Raw genomic sequence first — 22489 nt, 5'->3', positions numbered from 1 at the left:
CTATTTCTCTTCACATTCTTCATATTAACATGACCCTGTGAACATGTGTAACTTGTGCAGACTTTACTATGTTTGTTTGAAAACTAACAAATCTGCAAATGCTATATGCTGAATAATGTCTTTTTTATGCTACAATACTAGGAGGTTTAAACTTGTCTGAAAGGGTTTAAACCTTTGATACATTGTGCTACTCTAGAAAGAGAAGGAAACTGGCAGTTATTCATTATTTAGTCTAATCCTCTTATGTATATTTTTTCCACTTAACAATTGGATAGCACAGTTGAACAAAAGAAGAAGTTACTAAAATGTTCTCTCCTTTTAAATCACTGCTGTTCCAAGTCATAAAACTCCTGAAAACTGTAATAAGTTTCAGTTTCTCTAGTGTCACTAGAGTGAAAAAATGCAAAATAAGCAAATATTTAGCCAGCTAATAGTACAGAAATTTTGACTTTAAAAGTGATAGTATAAGAAACACTCATTTTCACTGATCTATGCTAAAATATTTCTTTTTCTTTCTTGCTTTTTTCCCCTCACTAAACATCAACAATTTTTTGATACCCTAAAAAGCCTGAAATGTGTTTTCTCTCTGTGATGTTGCACAATAAGTGTATTATAAAGGTTAGAAATGATTATTTTACAGGTAAGACTTGGCCCTCTACCTGCCTTCATAACCTGCCTGATTTCACAATGCTGACATATCACCATCAGAAAATATCATCTGAACTTTGTAGTTATTCCTCAGTTATGCCTTTTGCATGAGTTGTCAGAAGAACAGGCTCCCTTTTTGTGAAGAGCTCCTTACCATCCCATGAGCTCCTTACCACTCCCAACTTCTATTTGCTTTTCTTTGCGACAGCAAGTCTTACAACACCAACAACTGAGATATTCAAGTACTTGATGATCAGATAACTTCATTCCCAACCTCTTTAGTGATATTGGAGAAGAGACAAAAAAATTCTGGGTCAAATTTCAGAAATGATGAAAATTAGAAGCCTGTCATGGAGAAAGGATTATATACACTCTCTAGGAAGATGAACTCTAAAATGCCTACTTCTTTTTTTCTTTTTCCTTTTTTTTTTTTTTTTGCATGACTGAGAATGGCAGAGGATCCCAGAGGAGGTTTTCTTTGAAACTCAGATTCAATCAAAGCGGTAGCCTGATGCCTAAGAGTCAGATAGAAGGCAGCACCAGGAACATGACTGTGTGTTTGATACAAAGGGAATCCAAGTTGCTTTCATCCCATCATCAACATCATGAAGTTTTTGGGAATGAGAAATGCAGTTTCTTTCAACATTATTTTGACAGACAGAAAATTACTCTGGAAGTAAACACAGCCTATGTGTTGCCTAAAGTGTGTATCTTAACCCTATATCTTCTTATTCAGATGGCCTTAGGTTGCTGCAGAATTTCAGTGAGGAAAATTCATCTTAAATCTGGTTTTCTTCTGCTTCTAGATGTTATTTTTCCTTTCTTATAAAAGCATATGGGACTCACAGGTACCCTGTCAGTGGAAGGAGCTGCAAATTCATAAATGAGGTGCAGAGCCAGGTGGTTGGTAAGGCCAACTACCTTAACTCCTTTGTCATTGGGAAGAATCTTTGAGGACTACATGTGTAAGTGGGACTTTATTCATAAGGGATAGTATATATCTGAGGAACTAGTCTGGCATGTCAGTCAGCCTGAAGCTAAGGCAGAAATCCCTTCAGGAGGTGGATAGTTTGAGGACCTTTTCTCTTTTTATGTGAATTCTTTTGTTTCATTGTGAGCTACAGGCCTTGGTTGTCTTTAAGCAGAGGGCAGGTGTATCATACAGTGTGCTCTGTACTCCTGGTGCTTTACCTCTTTGAGCAGGGAGGTAGCAGCTCTTCCCCACCTGCCTTAATTGGGCTTCCCTTTCCTCAGCCCTCTAACTTTAGGGACCTGGACAGGGAGCAGAAAGAGGATTGTGGTGCTTCTGGGCATGGGATTTCAGATTATTCCTCAAATCAAAGTTCAGATACAGTCTTTAAAATTTTGCATAACCCTCAGATCATCTAATTGTCATCAATTTATAAGGAATACCAAACCTAAGATTCATTAAAAGCTCAAGTTTAGATAATATCTCAATTGTAAACATCTAGGAAAGCTACTGATGCTCACTGTATCTTTGCTTCCACTTTCTACTGATGTATCCAGAGAAAACCTTTGACTTTATTGCAGAATAAATGTAACTATTGAGAAGAAAGCATGTGGTATTATGTTTGCTAAATCTTAAGATCCAGTCCCCACACTGTCAGAACAAAATGCTTTTTAAATTTGCTCTCCATAAAAATTCCAGAGGCAGGTGCAACTATGAGAAGCATGGGACTTTCCACTAATTAGCAGAGTAATTAGGATATAGGGCTTATGAAAGTCATAGAAACTAAAACATACAAGAACATTATTTAAGACTAAATTAATGGAGACATTCTTGAAGGATATAAATGAGTTGTCTTGATATACCTAGTTGAGCTCAAGCCCTCCATCTAAAAAGTATGGAAATGATCAAAAGACAAGATTTTGGAGAAGACATAACAACTCTGCCTTTTCAGGTGACCCAATTTCAATAGCCTTTGTCTGCACAATTGTTAGCAGTGAGAACTCTGACTAGTCTAAAATTAAACAGGGTAGGAAATGCATGAATAAAACTGCTAGAAACTTTTCGAGCCCAGTTCCTCAGGCTAAGCATCCATTTCCATTTGCTCCTTTACTCTGTCACATTATTGTTTTGTATTTAATGGAGGTGTATTTTATTAACATACATAATGTAATGTGTAATTCTTCATGGAAAAACAAAAAGGAACCAATCTGATATAGCTTGCATACTGTTTGGGAATGCTTTATTTTCATTCCTTGAAACTGTTCTTCTTGGGCAGAACAGTGTTTTGACTGCGTAAATACTAAGTGATTATTACTAATAAAATAAACATCATAGGTGATTGAAGGTGTTTATCTTACAACAAGGGATAAAATTCTGCATTTATGGGCAATGAGCTCCATTTTTATCTGTCTTTGATTATTCTGAATTTTCATTCTGCAGCTTGAAAGGTGCTGTTAGTGCTGTTCAACATGTGATACTGAGGACTGATTCAAGGCTGCTCTGCTATCCAACCTGCTCCAGCTGCTGACCACAATAGCAAAACAGCCTCCCCCTCAGACATGTTACCCTGTTGTTCCTTCCCTTGCCCCTCAAGCTTATTAAAAGGGTTCTTCAATACTTGTTCATCAAATCCCACTGACTCCAACTTGTGCATTCTGTTTATACAAAGAATTTGAGGTCATGCCAAAGAGCTGCAGCATCCTGAAACACTGTTTACAGAATAATTGCTGAGAGACCACATGCCGATAGACTTTTTAAAGTATGACAACCAGTTGTCAAGCAAAATTGGCCACAGTCATTTGTTTTTCAATGGGAGGGTGAGGACAGTAATTTTGTAGTGTAGTGACTACAGTTAAATAAATAATTAGAATTGCAAAGGTTCCCCCTCATCTTTTCAAAATATTGTGTCGTTTTAACTGTGCCCTTTTTCTGTATACTTCTTCAATTTGCTAGAAAAAGGTAACTTCATTGAAAGCCAACACTTTCCAGCTTCTTAGTACTGAAATGTGGGAAAGGGAAAATTCAGGATCCCTTGATTCTGCCAGATGCAATTCAGAAGTTGAGAGTATATCAGGGATGCTGTCAGAAATCCAAGGAACAGACATAGTTTGCAATATTTTCAGTGGCCTTCTGATATGTGTAGTAATGCAAAAATCTTACACAATTGTGAGTTGACTCCCTGGAGAATATTTGGATATTTGGTCAGTAGTACCTATCAGGTAGGAACTATATAAGAATGCACAGAAAAACATAAAAAAGATTAATATCTTTTTTCTTCTTTTTTTTTTTTCTTTTCCAAATGGTATAGGTTTAATTAGAATTTTTGGCAATACCTGTAGTGGTGGTTGGACTCGATGATCATAAAGATCTTTTCCAGGATAAAAGATTTTATGACTCCATTTGGGAATTTGCAAAATATTAAGTGGCCTGGATAATATGGAAAAAAACACCTAAACGAAATCTGCCTGAGGTAGAAAATCTGCATTTTGCACATAGCATACACTAGGGAGAAAGAATGAGCATAAGCCGTCACTGTCAGGTACTTTATAAATAATCCTTGGAATCTCATGTGTTTGTCTCTAATGTACTCCCTACCACTAAGTTTTATTCTTGAGAATGTTTTAAAGGCAAAGAAGGCAGGGAGAATATTCTATATGGTGGATATATGCTAGAAAAAAATCCCTCAGAATGCAAATAGTTATTTCTGATGCAGCCATATTACAGGACCTTGAGAAAGCAATGTGGTGCCAGACAGCTCCAGCTCTGGACACCAAGCAGATGCTGAAAAGCAATTCCATTACATGGGTATAACACCCAATCCCTCCCTGTGCAGCCCTATGTATGACCAAAGGGATGTTGGAAGAAGTAATAATGACTTTTCCAACACATTTGTTTTTCTAGGGGAGGATGGAAACACTGACAGGCAGGCTGGTTCTTGTGTGCCAGTCATGCGAAGTGGGAAAATGTCACCCAGATGGGCACTTGCAGAGACAGTGAGCTATGTCTTTGGGCTGAAACACGTCCATATTTACCTTGCCCACAGTAACATTACAGCAGTGTAAATAACGTGGAAATGTAGCCCCGAATTAGTGTTTCATTTCAGACGTTTAAGTTCTGTCTCCTTCTGTGTGCTTTCCCTGGAAGACATTTAGTAGATAATGTCAGTCTAAACACTTGTATTCAAATGTAGATGAGCTAAATGTGCATGTGTGCATATGTGTGCTATCAGGATTATTCACAGCTTATTAAATGCTATATTTTTTGCTTTTAATATTGAAAACTTCATCAAATCGTGCGTGTCGTTTCTATAAAAACTTGGTGACCCACCATATTAATAGTCTCTGGGGACATCTTCAGAGCACAGCATAGTTGGAGATGTTTTTATGCAGAATATTCCACCCACGTTTGCAAATAAAAAACACACTTGCAAAATCTGAAGTGAGAGTAATTCACTATTTGAAAATCAAGCTAAATCTCTAAGATTATTTTTTTGTAACTTGAAATTAAATCTGCTGTAGACGCTATTCATTTAACATGGACGAAATTATGGATTTAAATATCAAGGGGAAAAAAATCCAGTCAGATAAACTGCTTTATTGCTCTGGAGGAGAGGAAGGTGAAGCTGAATGATGTTAAAGTGATTTTGTTTTTAAAGATACAATGTAGTCTTCACTAGAGGCTCCCTAAGTTTTGTTTGTGGAGAATTACTTTACAGGTGGGACAGCACATCCCAGGCTGCAAAGCAAAATGTATCTGAGTTGGGGAGCAGCCTGTGCCTGACACAGGGAGATTTGGGGCTCCCAGGCTGACTCCCACAGAGGGGGCTCATGGTTAGAGGGGGACCTGCAGGCACTGTCTCCTTGCCCATCAGCAATTTCTGCAAGGGACACCCATGACCAAAATCTTTTACAGGTCACATAGAAAGGCGCTGTGGGCCACCAGTGATCTGACTGCAGGGCTAGCTGCTAAACAGTATGGTATTGCTTCAAGTATGTATTTAGGATCAAACTGTGATTCAAAGGGACTTTTCTATTTTGGAGGTGTTGTTTTGGTTTGAATACTTCGGCAAAATGCCAAGTATAAACCAAAGGACAAAAACTCTCTCCTCACCTTGCCAAGAAAAGGGAGAAACCTTCTGGACACTTAAACTTGAAGTCAACTAGTTATATATTTATACAGAAAAGAGAAAATTAAAAGACAACTACAATATAACACACACTTACTGAAGTTAGATATAACAAATAATTTTTTCACCTCTCCACTCAACAGAAAATTGAACCCTTTTGAACACAAATCCCACCATTCTAGCTATAAAACCACCCAAGAGAACTCAATCTCCTGAGGGACAAGACCAAAGTAGAGAAAATTAAAATAAACATTTTACTTTCCTGTGAGGTGGTGCTGGGCCTAATCAGTAGAGCAGCACAGAGCACATCCACATAGCACCACAGCCATCAGGAACTGAGAGAACTCCTCTTACTCTACTGTGTTTATATTTGAGATGATGTTGGAATATGGTATGGGAATACCATTGGCCAGTAGAAGTTATCTGTCAGCTGGCCTGACCCAGTTTGAGTCAGCTCATAATCTAATGCCTAAAGTGAAAGCTAAAGCCTAAATTTAGGCCTGGCTAAACCCATAACAGGTGTTCACTCTGATAAAATTAAGACATCATGAGCAAAAGTTAGCACATGAAAACTGTGATCTTACAAAGAGACAGCAAGAATTGCTTCCAGCCAGTTGTGAAAATTCTCAACTCCATTACTCTGCTTTATTTTGAGGTACTTACTGACCCCAAGGCTAGTGCCAGAAAGCACAAGTCATTATTCGCATGTAATTGTCAAATGTTTCTCCTTGTGAGCTACCTTCTCATTCCAGTGAAAATTGTATTACTAAATTCTAAACATTTGCATTTCTATCACAATGCTTTTATATCTTTTAAACGTTGCTAGGTTGGCAAAATGTGTGGTTGGTGTGTCAAATGTCCTCTTTGAAATGACCAAACATGTTTTTGGAGAAACAGCATGGTAAGTCAGGCTTCTCTACACTGTATTCTATAGTACAATCGCTCGCTTCATGTTTCTGTAAGAGTTCCAGGGATTTAAAACCAAATTTAATTTTAGTTTGGCACCCATGAACTCCAGTACAAGACATCACACAAGTAGTAATCATGAAAACAAATGAAGCTCTATGGTTAGATCAAGATTGAATAATAAATTTAAGAGACAAATTCATAGAGACTGCTATATATATGCATTTCCTTGGGTAGGTGCCTGAGATATATTAATGGGTGATTGTTAAAATCAGGGAGTCTGGAAACTTTTCTGATCTTCAAAATGAAAACAACAACAAGATTCATCAGAAAACAAAATAACAAGGTAATTCATACATTGAGGAAAGGAAAGGGATAAACAGTACATTGTTTGTGAATTTCCAGTGCAAATAGGTCAGCTTTTATTTCTTTCCCAGCACTCCCTTTTCCCTTTTACTTCTGAGTGACTTGAAATGCCTGTTTACGACCACTACATTGATTTCCTTTCCTCTGACTCATTGCAATCTGGCTCCAGCCCTCCCCATTCAAACTAATTCATCAAGGTCTCAAATGACCTCTTTCTGGCTAACACGGGAATCTCTGTGTCCTCTTTGACCTTCCTGTCTAATCTGATACCCTTGATCACTTTTCTTCTTGCCTGGCTTTTGTGGCAGTACCCCCTTGTGGCTTTCCATCAACCCTCTTTATTGCTCTTTCAGCATCTTTTACAGCAGCTCCTTCTCCCTTCTCCATGGGACTCCCTCAAAGCCACTACAGACTCTCTTTTTTTCATTGTACACCTTTTTCTTTTGTTTGGTTTTTTTCTATTATTCCCAGGCCAATATTTTCACCTCTCTGTCCTGTGTGTTTCTGTTCCATTGTGTGTGTTGAATTGACAGTTTGTGTATTCATGGTGACTCCCTGTCATATGAAGCAAAAAAGATCACAGATAAGTCTTTAATTTGAACCTACCACTCTTCCTTCTCTGCTTATCACTCTTGACAATTTCACTCTTCCCCTTCAGCTCCAAACTCAGGATCAGTTTTGTCATTCCTATGACATATTCCTATGTGCTTAGATAATCATGGTAGATTCGCTGCATGACCTGTGGGAATTAGAGGAATCTTTCTGCTATGGCCACAAAAGTTTAGGCAAAGCTCTAAGTAGCATCTTTCCCCTCTTCATCTTTTAAAAACCCCCTGCTGCATTTCCTCTCCAAGATCCATCCTTGGTCACCTGTGTGGCAATAATTTTTCTGTGAATGATGCTCTTCAAGTATCTAATATTTCTGAAAAGCGTCTCTCTGACATTCCCTTCTTCAGAGCTTCTTCAGGGCTGCTTCAGACCTTCTTCAGCCCTTCTTCAGGGCTGCTCAGGGTTGTGTCCCTCCAGCTGATGGACCGGATGTTCAATCACCGTAGTGCCATGGACTTGATAGCTGAAATCATTTAAGGTAAATTTCTGGTTCTTGTCATCTTTTGAAAGCTGAGACTACATTTTCCTGTGCCCTTTTACCTGTCAAAAGGGGTGGGCCAGATGGTTCTCTGTCAGTATCTTTCATGGTTTGGACTCACATCACAGAATTCCAATTATTGTAGTCTCTTTTGCACAGAAACTCCCTAAACCCTCTCCTCTTAGCAGACAAAGATTCATCATGGAGGAAGCAAGTCTCCAAAAGAATCTCCTGCTAAGGAATTCCCTATAAGCCTTTTGGGTCACATTACTTTTTATGGCAGGCAATCATACAAAATAAGGATGTCTCTGAGCTCTGCTGGTCAGGTTTTAATGTAGATGTAGTCCTCAACACTCTTTGAAATCAGAGGTGGTTTTAATGCTCTGGACCTCCCTAAAGTGAGTGATCATGTGTTTAAGACAATGGCTGCCATCCCAGAGTAGTATTTGTTATCCTTTCTATACACAAGTCAATGCCTTTGGTTAAAATAAATACTGCATACAAAAATTTTAGCAAATCCCAGAGCTAAGATGTGTATCTTTCAAAATTTGCCTATTGGGATTTTGGTATGAATTTTTTTGGCAATTAAAGATTCTATAATAATTTTACTTGGAAGTACCTGAAAAGACTTTCAAGACAATGGTTCTCAGAGAAATTTGGTATGTACTTACAGCAAAAGAGGGCAAACAACTGGGTGCAAATAAATCACTGGCTATATAAAAGTTCAGTCCTTAGGATTAATATCATTACTACCTTTTTGTAACAGAATTCATTTCATGGTGACTTTTTCTCTTGTTGGCATGCATACACTTTTTCTGCCTGTGGTTACCCACACTTTAGGAATTTTTGTTTCCAGAAGGTGCCCACTAAATTTCCAGGGAGAAATTCATCAGCTGAACTATGATCTCATTTCCCTTGGCGTGCCACAGCACCAGACACACCATGTTTTCATTGCTGCAACATAATTCCCCAAAGTACAGCAGCTGAGAGATGCTGCCAGGAAAAATGTGACAACCATAGCATAATTTACCAAAACCCAGCAGTAACACATGGGTACTGAAATATGTGACATAGGTTAGCTGATACCATACAGTCCTGTTCTAAGGGAAATTTCTTTTTATATAAACCACATTAGTTTAGGGGGTTTTGTTTTGGTTTGGTTTTAGGGAGAGTTTATTTGTTTGGGCTTTTGTTTGGTTGGTTGGGTATTTTTCTGCAATTTGCTCTACATTTTGTTAGAGTTTAATTCTTTCCAGGAATCTGTACAAATATGCTAGAGACAAAAGAAAAAAAACTGAACAGATAAACTTGCTCACAGATACTATGATGTGCTTTCATACATTTTCCCAAGATGGAGACATATTTGTATTAAAGACTTCAGAGACATACACTGAAAGAGCTAGTATTATCCTAAGCAGTGCTTTGTTCAAACCAGAAATGGTTTATTGTTTTGTGCTTCAGTTAAGAAAAGTCAGCAATTAATGAGCAGAAGAGAAAGAATTAAATTCAAAAGAGGAAAACTGAAAACTAATAACTATATGAAAATTTTGGGGGAAAAGCTGAGAGACAGAAATTAAAAAAAATTCTTAAGTATCGATATTGCATATGCTGAAGGTTGGACTTATACATTTGTATTATGTCTTAGTACAGTCCCAGTTTCTCAAAAATAAAATCTAGTGTAAAAATAAATAAATAAACAGAGATTAAACTGCAAATGCATGCAATACCTAGATGACATTAGGAAAGACCAAGAAGTAGGTTTTAATCTTTGTTTGTCGTAATTCTAAATTTTATTTCTTGCCTTACACTTTTCTAGCATATGTAGACATAAAATGAGATACACCTGCCTAAGAAATTGGGAACAGTATAGCATTGACATAATCCTCTCAAACACACTCTTGCAGGAGATAAGCACAGCGTGGGAGCACTCTCAGGACTGCAGTGCATAACCAGTTACTGGGATCCCTGGGACATTGCTTCCCTCCATTTTGTCAGCCTGCAAGCTGAGACTTGTGATAGGCATTTTCCTGTCCTACAGCTTAGTAGCCACAATAAATTCACAGAGGGAAAACATAGGCAAGAATAAGAAAGAGCAGCAGCTGAAAACAGCAGTAGTAATTAGCTGGCATCCCATCTGCTACCTTTTGCACACTGAACAAAAGCAGAATGCCTTCCCAGGAAAGATCAGAAAAAAAAACCCAGTAGGTTACTTTTGCTTCAAAAGGCACCAGCAGTGGTGAAAAGAAAAGAAAACAAACAAAACCCCCCAACAAAGTAACTATCCTTTATGGTAAGGTGTATTGAATACATTTCTTTTTGAATCAGGAAATCAATTTATACCTCAAGTATTTTCTACATGTACTTCTCTAGGTTTTACTTACACAAACACTACAGGTCTTTCATTGCATATGAACAAAAATCATCCATGATGGCATCATAATTTTCAAGACTGATTACTCTTAACTAATATAGCCTCACAGAAAATCACTGCATTGAAAAGGTCTGCCTCGCTAAGGACATTACCATGCATCTGATCCACATGGCCTCATCTCTGGTGTCTGCATTAGCTTCCTTTGAATATCTTTCTGCACAGAAAGCTCCCATCTCTGTTTTCAGAGTCCTCAAGCATGAAGGTCATCCAGAGGCACTGGAAGGGCACACAAAGGATGAGCTGATTCTGAATGACCTTGACCTTAGCCCTGTGACCCTGATAGCCTATAGGAGTTACCAACTAACAAAGGAGATGGGTATGAGCCAAATCTCTTTGCCTATTGTTGCTCCGGAAAATGGTAATGCAACACAATGACAGCTCCCAGGTAAGAATCTTTAAAGATGAAGGTTCAGAACTCAGGATTTCAAATTCTAATGCTTCCTGCTTATCTTTTCTAAGTCTTGCTGTCCTGTGCATTTATTAGGACTTCTGGGCTTCTGCTAGAAGCTTCTAGGAAGGATGAGGAGACAAGCAAGTAAGGTTCCACAGAGAAATCGCTAAATGGGAACATTTCTATACTTGCTCGGGTCGGAAGATCACTGGGTTAACAGCAAGAGTCTGGAGAGAGTGGAGACCAGTGAAGGAGAGAAGGAAGAGAAGAAGAAAAACTTGTTGCAACTCTGCCTGTCTTTCTCCTGAGTCTTAACCCTCCACATGGAAAGAAGGTAAAGGATTAAATCTATGTGAAATGTTAAACTGAGAGTTGTTGTAAATGCAGAATTAAATTAGAAAAATGAGAAAACAATTTTTCTCTACTGAACTTGCAAACTTTGAGCTTTTCTATAAGTTGCAGTTCAATAATAGTTACTATGAAACAGTCTTGCATAATAATATCCAGCAGGAGCAAAACCATGATGATGAATTCACCATTATTATTCATAGAGCTGTCATGAACAGTCTGCTGACTCTACATAATGCACCAATATTTTGCCATAGATTGAACTGCACATTTTAAAACAGCAAATTGCCATTCAGTGCCCTGCCCTTTCAACCATGCTGCATGTACACGCATGGGGGGAACTCTAAAATTATACTGTTTTGATAGGCAGTTGAGAGAGTGAAATAGACCAATGGCTTAATTTTGTCAAGACTATACTTTTTCCTACACTGAAAAACGTCAGTAGATATGTTTGTGTTCACTGAACATGCAATCATTACTCTGGAATCAGTTTTTGATGTTCAGTCTCATTAGGAGAAGACATGAATTTTCTTGGCAAATCATCGTTGCAAAAACATAGATTCACGTTAGGTGATAGTTCACTAGGAAAGATGTGAACATGACAGGGTTGTACAACAGTGATCTGGCTCAGGGGATGCCTCACTAGTCCCTTATGGGGAAAATGTCAGAGCCTTGATGAAGCTTAGGTGCCCTGGGGGGCTAACACCCACAACCTCTGCCTGCTACAGATGTTAGGCTGCTCAGTCCATTCAGTTCCTGCCTGGCTGAGGAAAAAGCTCAGTGTGATAATATACCTATTCTAATTCCCCTTCTGTTGCAAAAGGGATTATACTTAGTAGTCAGGGATCCTCTGCATCACTGAAATGAGGACTGGCTTTGTGTTTTAAACTATTCTGTGGGTCAGAAACCTAGCATGTTTGAAGTGACTAATTATATCATTATCTTCATTGGAAGCTGGAATGGCTCAGTGTAAACAAGTAGGGAATACATACAAGAGAATTAAGGAAATATCAATGAAAGAAGGATGGAAAACATTTTACATTGGGTAGTTAGGTTCAATATTGGTAGTATATGGCATCAGAAACATGACTCGCAATTTTTACATAAAACCCACAAATGTGTTGCTCACAGGTTATCCCCTACATGTTAATTTTGTAGAGCCTGAAGACCATCATCTGCATAGCTTAAGTGGAGCAGCAGAGACCAAAGACCAAACATAGTACACCAAGGGCCAGAAACTTAAGCAATGCTAGAGAAGGCTCATGAATTTCTGGTTAATTCATTAATTTCTAGTTAAAATAGTCCTGCCGACTATGGAATTAATTTGAAAATTTTTAATTGTGCAGAAATATTCACTGAAAAACATTTAACTTTGCTGGAGAGCTCTTCAAGGCAAACATATCACTACCCTCTCATAGTTTTTGCCTCAGTGTGCCAAGCCAGACAGAAACTGGATTTTGGGCCCAGAGGTACAGATGTTCTTGGAAAAGAAACCAGTGGTGGGAGCAGCATCTTTCAGCAGGGAAACCTCTTTATTCCCAGGTGGGGTACATGCATCCCTTACTCCTTCACAGCCACAGAGCTGAAGAGTTAGGCTCCTATTTCCTGTGGAGAATAGCTGTCCTGAGTATTTGTCTCCTTCAATCAGATTCTTTCCCTTATTTTACATACAAATCCTCTGCTTTCTCTTTTGTTCAGCAAGGTTGTGTCAGTCGAATTCTTGGGAATTTACCACTCCATTGTAGAAGCTTTTCCCAAATATATATTGTACTTTTTCATGTGTGTTTGCAAGTTAACAAGTTTTGCAAATATTTTGACAGGCAATGCTTGTCATTCATAATACCAGTTTCTGTACACTGCTTACCTGTAGCCTAACATATTTATTATTCCATCCTAACTCCCCCGGTTTTAGCATCACTGCAAGATAATTCCAGTGAATATAATTATTTCCATGACATCAAGACAAGGGTCTTGTTACACTAATTAATTCAGGGATACAGCATCAAATGAAGAGTTTTCAAAAACAAGATGGATAATGTTTAAAAAAATAATTGTTTTATTCATTTTATAGATGAGCACAGTCACAGAGGGTATATCTATACAACTTTTGGCAGGTTCATACCTATTTAGATTGAAATACAAATTACCCTGAGCCTGCTGTGTCTGTATTGTCTATAGGAATCAAATTGGTTTAAAAGCTACCACACTGCTTTTGTGTTTTTCTCCTTGGAAAACCAGCTGGTTTATTTCAAACTGGTCAGAACAGGAGTCATCTGAAGATGTAGGACTGACTGGGGATCCTAAACTCATTTGTGGAGCTACAACCATGACAATACATCTGTAACTGGAGACCAGTTAACTTGCAGATATCTTCAACTAATTGCAAAACTCAAGGATGTTTTGAGTCTGTATTCAAAACACACTTGCATGTACTTGGTAATGAATAGATCACCTTCACTCTGCCTTCATATCCATATAAAATGCACTGAGTTTCTCCTTAGTGTTGATGAATTCAAAATTTTTTCCAGAACATGCAAAAATATTGAAAACCATTGCTCTGAGCCTTCATAAAGCATACTTTCTGAATCATATCAATGATACTTCACAGCAAATATTTGTAATACTGCACAGGACAATAAGAATATATACTCAATTGAAAGCCAGAGCAGAACTCTAAAAAAAGCCAAGAAAAACACACAAGCAATAGTAACTGAGAGACTGGAGAGAATATAGTCAATACTGATGCTTGTGAGTGTTTTCAACCAACAGTGACTAGATCTGACAATGCAACTGTCCTATAAAGAGTGGAGCTAATTATAGTATTTTTCCAAAGGTCTTTCCCAAGGGACTAGATGTCCTTGGAACATATGAAGAAAGAAATTAAATACATGGGTGAGCACAAGTCAACTGACAGCATAAGAAGCTATTTATGCCATACAGTGGGTGTCAACAAAAACAATACTTAGGATTTCAATTGTGCAATTGTGACAAAAGCTCTGGTAAAATATGTTACTGCTCTGTGCCTGTAATCCTAAGCAGTGCCTGGGGAGGAGGTCATGAATGGTGCAATCTGTCTGTCCTCCACCCAGCACACAGCAGGCGGTAAAAGGACGGACAGGGGAGCTGAGCTGCCTTCCTCTACGTCATCCACAGACAGCAGGAGAAAAGAGAAAGGGTCCTCCTGCCATACCATGCATGAAAAAGGCAAAGTGGATCTGGTTCTCATGTTTTAAATATTTTGTGACTAAAGGTATGGAGTGTTTCTTACCAGTTGTCCTTTCATTTTTTCAGCTCCTCCACAGGCTGATTTTAAACTGGGTTTTAACTTAGCAGCTAGATATCCAGATCTTTTACGTGGCTTCCATTATTCACATCTAAAGCAAAGATGTTGATAATAAGGGGGTTTTGCCATCTCATGTCTATCTTGTCCATACTGATGATAAAAGATCCTGCCTTTTATTAGGTGTTTAGAGAGAAAATAATATGGTATGTTGTTCCCAGTCTTGTCTAGGAACTATTGGCATTGTTGTGACGGAAGTAATAACAAAGTTAAGGGCAAGGAAAACTAGAAATCTATGAGAAAGTGGTTTAATCAGAAATAAGAAAGGGTGAGAGCCTGACTGTAAAAATCCTGACTTATGTAAAAAGAAATTCGAACCAGAATATTAAAGATGGAAAGTGAGTGAACACTGTTGCCTATATAAAATAGTTTGGTTGATAACAGGAATGGAGAAAAATGTTAGCTAACATATTAAAAATGAGGAAAAATAAAATGAGATACAACAAATGGTTGACCTGCTACAAGGCTTTTTAAGAGAATACTATTCAAAGAATTAACTCACAAGAAGTAACTTGTGCAGAGATGTACATTCAGCAGATTTTCTTTCTTATTTTATTCACTGTTTGGTCAGTTGAAGGCCTGGAGGCAATAAATTCCTCTCATACAGAATTCAACAGTGATAAATAGTTTGGAAAACACTGAACCCCTAGTTGTGCTTGAGGCATTTGCATTTAAATGTTTCAAGTTTATAGTACAGTCTATTTGCTCTGTGCTGGAAAGCAGGTGACAGCATCATGAGGACATTTTCGATGAAAGTAGGTGAAAGCTGTTGCCCTGAGAATTATGCAGCCACTGATACTTTTATTAATCCTTGTTGTATTTTCCTCATTATCATATTTTTCAATTTATAACATCGTCTACAAGAATATGACAACCTGTTAATAGCTTTGCTACACATCTATCTTCACACAATACCTACAAAATTGTGAAAGCTTTTCCTTTTTTTTTTTCTTGGGTGGGGGACTGATTACAAAGAGGTTTTATGAAAACATTTATTTTTTGAAACTGGGAAGTTCTTTAAATTGGGCATATATTTTCAGATTCAGACAGGATATATGCATGTTATATACCTAGGAAATAAGTGATGTGGGTAATGCAGTAAACCATAGAAATAAAACATAAACAAATTGAATAGCTTCAAGTTAACTCATAATATATTTTAGCATTGTATTCAAAGGGGTTTTTTTATTAGCTGCTGTGCCAGGGATGAAATGGCACACAGTAGACATTGGTTACTAGTGTCTAATTTCTTTTTTGTTGTAGTCAGATTTTAAAAGAATCCAATTTGACAGGAATCTGTCTCCTTCAAATGAATGACTATTGCACTGGTTGTGAACCACTAGGTAGTACCACAGCAGGCAGCTTTGTGAATTAAGAGTATGGAAATAAGTGTGCAAGGGGAAAGTGGGAGTTGTTCCTAAGCACAGACTGCTGAGCTTTATTTTCCTTTTTCAAATTTTAGCAATGCTGACATCTGAAGAAAGAAGTAACAATTTGGCAAGGTGATCATCCAGCAGAAGAGATACCATGAAAATGGCCCATAATATAATCAGATTCGGCCTTTTTTTTAAGTTGAAAATAAGTTCATGTTGCCAAACCACGTACTCAGAAGTTATGAAATGAAAATGAGTGAAATTTTATTTCTTCCTGGTTGTGAATATGAAGTATCATCAGTCTTTAATGTGATTGGAGGAGTTAGAGAGAGCTAGAGATGTTTTTCAGCTCAAAGACTGAGCATTCAGATATTATGACAAATAGGTGATCAGTACACTTAGTAATACTGGGGAACTGTGGAAAGTGTCTTTGATGATTTTTGCTTTTACTTTGTATAGTGAAACAAAAATTAAAATCAAATATATCACGAAAGGACTGCAACACTTAAAGAAGTAAAAGTGTTTAAAATAATTCAACAAGAGTTGGATTAGAAGAAGCAAATGAGGCACTGATCAAAAGAAAAAAAGGGGTGTGTGTGGAGGAATTATCATAATATAATTAAATGTTACAATATTATGCTCAGGAAAGCTGTTGGTGAGCCAATCTTATTGCTGGCATTTCTTACCTTTTAACTGCTTGATTTGGTGTTCTTAACAGCAGACTTTTAATGTCTTTTTTAATGAACTCTACCGATGCTTCTGGGCATAATAGTAGGCAGCAATTCTATATGGTAGAAAACTACTTCATCCGCAGAGCCACCGGCTGAGGCCAGCATATTAAAAGTGTAATTCACTTACTGAAAAATTCTCACATTGTTTTTTTGCCACATTTGATCTCAGAATTAGCTTCTCAGCTCTGAAGCTTGTGGAAGTCTAATCTAGAAACAAGTACTGCTTGCCAATGCCCCTTGCTGAACACCATCTTTGCACCACTGGGAGGCAGTGCCTGGGCCATATTGTTCAAAAAGTATAGAAGCAATTAAAATGTTAAGAGGTCATTTGTAAATCTCTCATGTCTGGAAGGAATCATCTCATGTTAAAAATCAATCATGTCAGGACATTACTTGTTCCTGTCCCAGCTCAGTGTCTGGTCCATAGCCAGGGCACTCCTGTTCCCATGAGCAACGTGAAGGTGTTTTAAAACTGAAAGAGCACAAAGGCATTTGTAGTCCAGCTTTACACTGGTTGCGTCCTCAGCGGACCATCTGTACTTGAACTGAGCTCAGTGTTACTGCAGGTAGTTCCTTACAACTGTGTGGAAGTGTACAAATCCTACACAACTGCTCCTAATTTTAGCTAGACAAATGGAAATATGAAAAAACTTGGGGGGAGGGGAGTGTAAAAAAAGAAAATTTGATTTAGGAGAATATCTCATAACTAGCAGGAGAGTAAATCACAAGAGCAGGTGGTAGAACTACAGCATAGCAATGCAACAAAAGAGTTGAATGAAAACCAGCTTCCACTTTCACCCTATATGGAGGTTTCATGAAGGGTCAAAGGAGAGGGTTGCAAGGTTTGGGAAGGCACTGGAACACAACAGATCTTTGTTCTCTGATATTGAGGGCTTCTCAGAGAAGTGCCAGAGATGACTAAAATGATTCTGATATTGTTGATGGTTTCAACTAATCCTTGATCTGATTGGAAAGTGAGATTCACATTATTGCCGTAGTTCCTACATGTCATCACTTGTTTATCACTTTATTCCTTCCTATTTCTCTCCTTTATGCAGTCTTTTAAAAATAATGAACTAAATGAATGGACTTCAGCTTAGCTGCTCCAGACTGTATCTTTTGCTGTCTTATGGCCATAAGCTCTTGACTGCTCAGAGTAACATTAAAACCACCCCAGAATGGTGCACATTTGCTGTATCCTAGCATCAGAGCATGTGCTGTGAAAATCACCCTTAGTGGGTGTGCAATAGTTTGAAACCTGAGGGAAAAGCTTAATTTTCAATCTTTCATTTGCCTTTTGTGTACTTTGGTTATACCTTGTGCATAGAATTTGCATCAGACCTTAACACCCATAACACCTCTAACATCTCATCTTGCATAAATGAACAGTAAAGTATTTAATATAATTTTAAAAGAGTGTCAGAGTTTTGTCTTGTTCAAAGGAAAAGAGAAAGGGATATCTACAAGTTGAAATTATCCTTGTGAAGCTTCAGGTTGAAATACCACAGACAAAAACATTGTGTTGAACAGACTTCTTCCTCTTTGTAATGAAAACCTCCCACACTGTTGAATTCTTTTGCGTTTGGGTGGGTCATATTAGCATTTTTGTCTGTATGTAGCTGTTTGCTTCAACAAATAGGAAAAGAACAAAACAAAACAATCCCATTTCCTGCAGGGTGGGTGCAGAAGAGAAAATTTGTAGAATCCTGTAAGAATGCTGTTGGGTTGACCTTTTCAGAGAATTCTCTAGTTTTGTTGTTTTCTTCACATGCCTCAAGAAGTGCTCCCCAAACAGGGAAACACTAAAATCAAGGAACTTTGCATCTGACAGCTGAGAGCATTGGGAGCTGGGGAGGGCATGTGGGAAGGACAAGTCACTGCTTCTGGTAATGTTATGGCAGAGTAGACCTGTATGTGAAAGTATAAAATACAATCCCACACCTTCTACTGCAGTTAGGTTGGTCCAAGGGGATTTAATACCAAGATCATGATTATACCTCTTTTTTTTTTAATTAAGGTTAAGTTTCATAAAGTCTGTGCTTTCCTAAAGCTATGGAGGGACACATTCAGCATGGGAGGGACCACCTGTTTTCTGAAAATTTGAATGTGCATGCCAGTTAATATTTTCCTGTATAGTTTGCCTCACCTGAGAAGAATGATTTAGAAAGCACCTGCTGTGAGATGTAATTAGAGCACAAATATATGCAAAACTGAGAGGCTACCGAGACCTCATGAGGAGCTGGAGGTTCCCAGTTCCTTTGCATACCCACAGAGATTCAGGGTTCAAAAACATTCTCTGTGACTCAGTTACTGCAGGTGATTATATGCACTAAGGCTGTAAATCATTTACCAAAAGAAGTGGGTGGCAATGTGATTAGCAACATTGAGTAGGGAGAGAGACATAAATTACTTAAAAAACTCTTTCCTGTCTGAGTCATGTATGCTTGAAGCTACAACTGCACCAAGGTTGAATGTGATCAAAGAGAAGTTCCATTGTAAGGGCTTGCTGAAAGCTGTTTTAACACGTTTAAATTATTTCTGAGAGAGAATACTAAAGATTCTTTATTTGGCTACCTGAAGATGTAAAAATAAGTTATTTAATAAAGAGTTTAATTCACAAATTTTTACCTAATCTATACAGTCTCAGTTTTGCAAAGAAAAAAGAACCTGTGAATATCATATTAATTGCATTAGCATTTCAGACAGGTCTGAAGCCTCATAAATAAAAATTGGTCTTTTAGTGAACAGCAAAGTCATAATTTCCTCAGTTAAAAAGGAATTTCATGTTTGAGTTTCTTTGAGAAAGCTGAAAAGAACTTAGTTACCCAGGAGTTTCTTACAATGCAATTATTCCTAAATGTTGAAAGAAATTTAAATCTGAGAGAATTCCCCAGCTTTCAAGAGTCTGAAAAGGGTACTATTGGAAGTAGGTTTTGGATCGGGGGGGATAAGAAATGGTATTTTAATTTAAATTAATTTTAGCATTAACCTATGTGTTTATAGCTGTAAATAAGCTATATTTATCTTTCAACTGCATAAATTCTTCAAGACTTAAGATAAGAGATAACTGTATTATAGAAGAGACAGCAACCAAACTAAACCTTTTCTTAGATAAATGATTGCTCAACATAATCAGTGTCAACTAAAGCTGACCTGAAGGAACAAAACTACTAAGACCTGTCTACTACTGAGCTGCATTCAGTGCTTCATTCATGTTCACGCGAATGCTTGAATTTTCTAAATGAGCAGTTTAATTTTAATCAGCCATGGGGGAAAAGGTTTCAAAAATTAAAGCAAGAATTGGATACCAATCCAGACTTCAGGCACTTATCCCTGCTTGCTCTGGATCAACCCTCTCTATTACAAACCTGCTTCCAGGCTAGATAATTAAATGCAGGTTCAAGCTCAGATGCTTCTCTCTGTTTTAACTATTGTAATGGATTCTAACTGATAGGAGCAAAGTGAGCCCTTGGTCTTGTAGTTATGCCACGGGCAACTGACAGAGAAAATAAACACTTAAACTCTCCAGCTATGCAAAACACACCTTTTTTTCCTGGTAAAAGATACAGGCTAGGGACCAGGGTTTTCCCTTCCTCACAAAGGAAGGTTACTTCCTTCTTTTCCTTTCACTCTTTTTCAGCCTTAATCTTAATTCATATTCTGCGAAAAGCTTTCAGTTAGGACGAATCATTCCCACAGAAGGCTAGATCCTCACATACTCTAAATCAGTGCAGCTCCATTGAGGTTATTCTGTCTGCAGTGCATATGGACCAGAGACACTTTCATTCTTCTGCCCTCCAGAGACCTTGGGAAGGTTCAATATCTGGTAGAAGGAGTCTAATGTTGGAAATAGAATGGGGTCTCCACAACCTGAAAGGCTAATGTTTTGGTCACCCTGCCACTGAAGTTACCTCCATGTGATGGTTCATATATGACAGATTGAAAATGATTTACAAGTTGTCCAATTTCTTGACTATTTGCAATCACAGATGCAAGAACTATTTATTTTCAATTTTATTTCATCTACTCTTATATCTGTCTAACACCTGTTTAAGAGAATCTATAGTACCACTTTTTATTCCTTTGCTTTCCAGGCCTTTCACTGCTTTATCTTGTCATTTCATTGCAAATATTTTCCTATGGAGCTCTTAACTCTTTAAATGAACTCTGATTGTTTCCAAAAGCCACTAACCATATTTCCTTTCTGGTTTGAAAAACAGCACATAAAGAAAAAAAAATGCTTCCCATAATATTTTCATTATTTTTTTCTTATTAGTTTCTTCCACTTGGCAGGTAAATCAAGAAATTTCTCAGCAGATTAAATATGGGTTGGCTCAGGAGACATAAACATTTTGCAACTTGCCATTAGGAACTCTTACTACAACAACTAAGATAACTCCAGTTGCTATGCCAGAAACACTCTCATGACACATTAGCAGACAGCTGAAAGCATCTGAGTACTCCCAGCATAGAATCATAGACTCATAGAATATCCTGGGTTGAAAGGGACCCAGAAGAGTCATCAGAGTCCAGCTTCTGGCACACACAGAATCACACTATGTGCCTGAGAGCTTTGTTCAAAAGCTTCTTGCACTCAAACATGCTTGGTGCATGAGGGTCATGTATAGTGACCCTTGGGAGCCTGTTCCAGTGCCAAAATACCATTAGGATTAAAAAAAAAATCCTTTTTCTAATATCCAACCTAAACCTCTTCTGACTCAGCTTCATGCCATTCCCTTGGGTCCTTTCACTGGTCAGCAGAGAGATATGTGCCTGCTCCTCTGCTTTCCCTTGTGAGGAAGCTGTAGACTGCAATGAGGTCTCCTCTCAGTCTTCAGGTTGAACAGACCAAGTGACCCCAATTGCTTCTCATATGGCTTCCCCTCTAGATTCTTCATTATCTTTGTAGCTCTCTTTTGGATGTGGTCTAATAGTTTTATATCCTTCTTATATTGTAGTGCTCAAAACTTGCTGCAATATTCAAGGTGAGGCAGCCCCAGTGCAGAGCAGAGCAGGATAATCCCTTGCCTTGACCAACTGGCATCACTTTGCCTGATGCCCCCCAGGACACAGCTGGCCCTCCTGGCTGCTAGGGCACTGCTGACTCAGATTCAACTTGCCATCGGCCAGGATCCCAGGTTCCTTTCTGTGGGGTTGCTCTCCAGCCTCTTTTTCCCCAGTCTGTATGAACATCCAGGGTTGTCCTGCCCCAGCTGCGGAATACTGCACTTGTCTTCATCTAACTTGGTATGGTTGGTGATTGCCTGTCTCTCTAATTTGTAAAGGTCTCTCTGCAGGACCTCTCTGCCTTTGAGGTAGTCAACAGCTCCTCCTAATTTAGTATTTTCAGCAAACTTACTTGGTATAACCAAGTCAGGATGAATCAGTCAACATGGGAAATAACTTTTCTTACTCCAAAACCGTCATATGTGTTATCTAGCATAGTTTGAATGAAATAAATGCACAAATTATGGAATGAATATCCTGAAATTTTACATTACCTCATCCATTCAGTAATTCTTCTTTGTTTATCTAAATTATTTTGTCTTTTAAGTACAGCTTTCCTCCTGATTAATCTGTTCCAGTTCTGGATATGACTGAGCTGAATAAAACTTCTGGATGGCAAGGTGAAAGCCTGAGACAGGCTCCAACAAATCAGCCTACTGTGAGCAGAGAGATTGGAGATGACCTACATTGCTCTTTGTGACTTTGTGAGTCTCAGCCTTGTATTTCAGACAATGTGCATGTCTTTTTTTAAAATGCAGCACTGAA

This window comes from Pithys albifrons, chromosome 2 (assembly GCF_047495875.1).
Source record: "Pithys albifrons albifrons isolate INPA30051 chromosome 2, PitAlb_v1, whole genome shotgun sequence".
Taxonomy (NCBI): domain Eukaryota; kingdom Metazoa; phylum Chordata; class Aves; order Passeriformes; family Thamnophilidae; genus Pithys; species Pithys albifrons.
The sequence above is the reverse complement of the archived record's forward strand: the minus strand, read 5'-3'. Positions refer to the sequence as shown.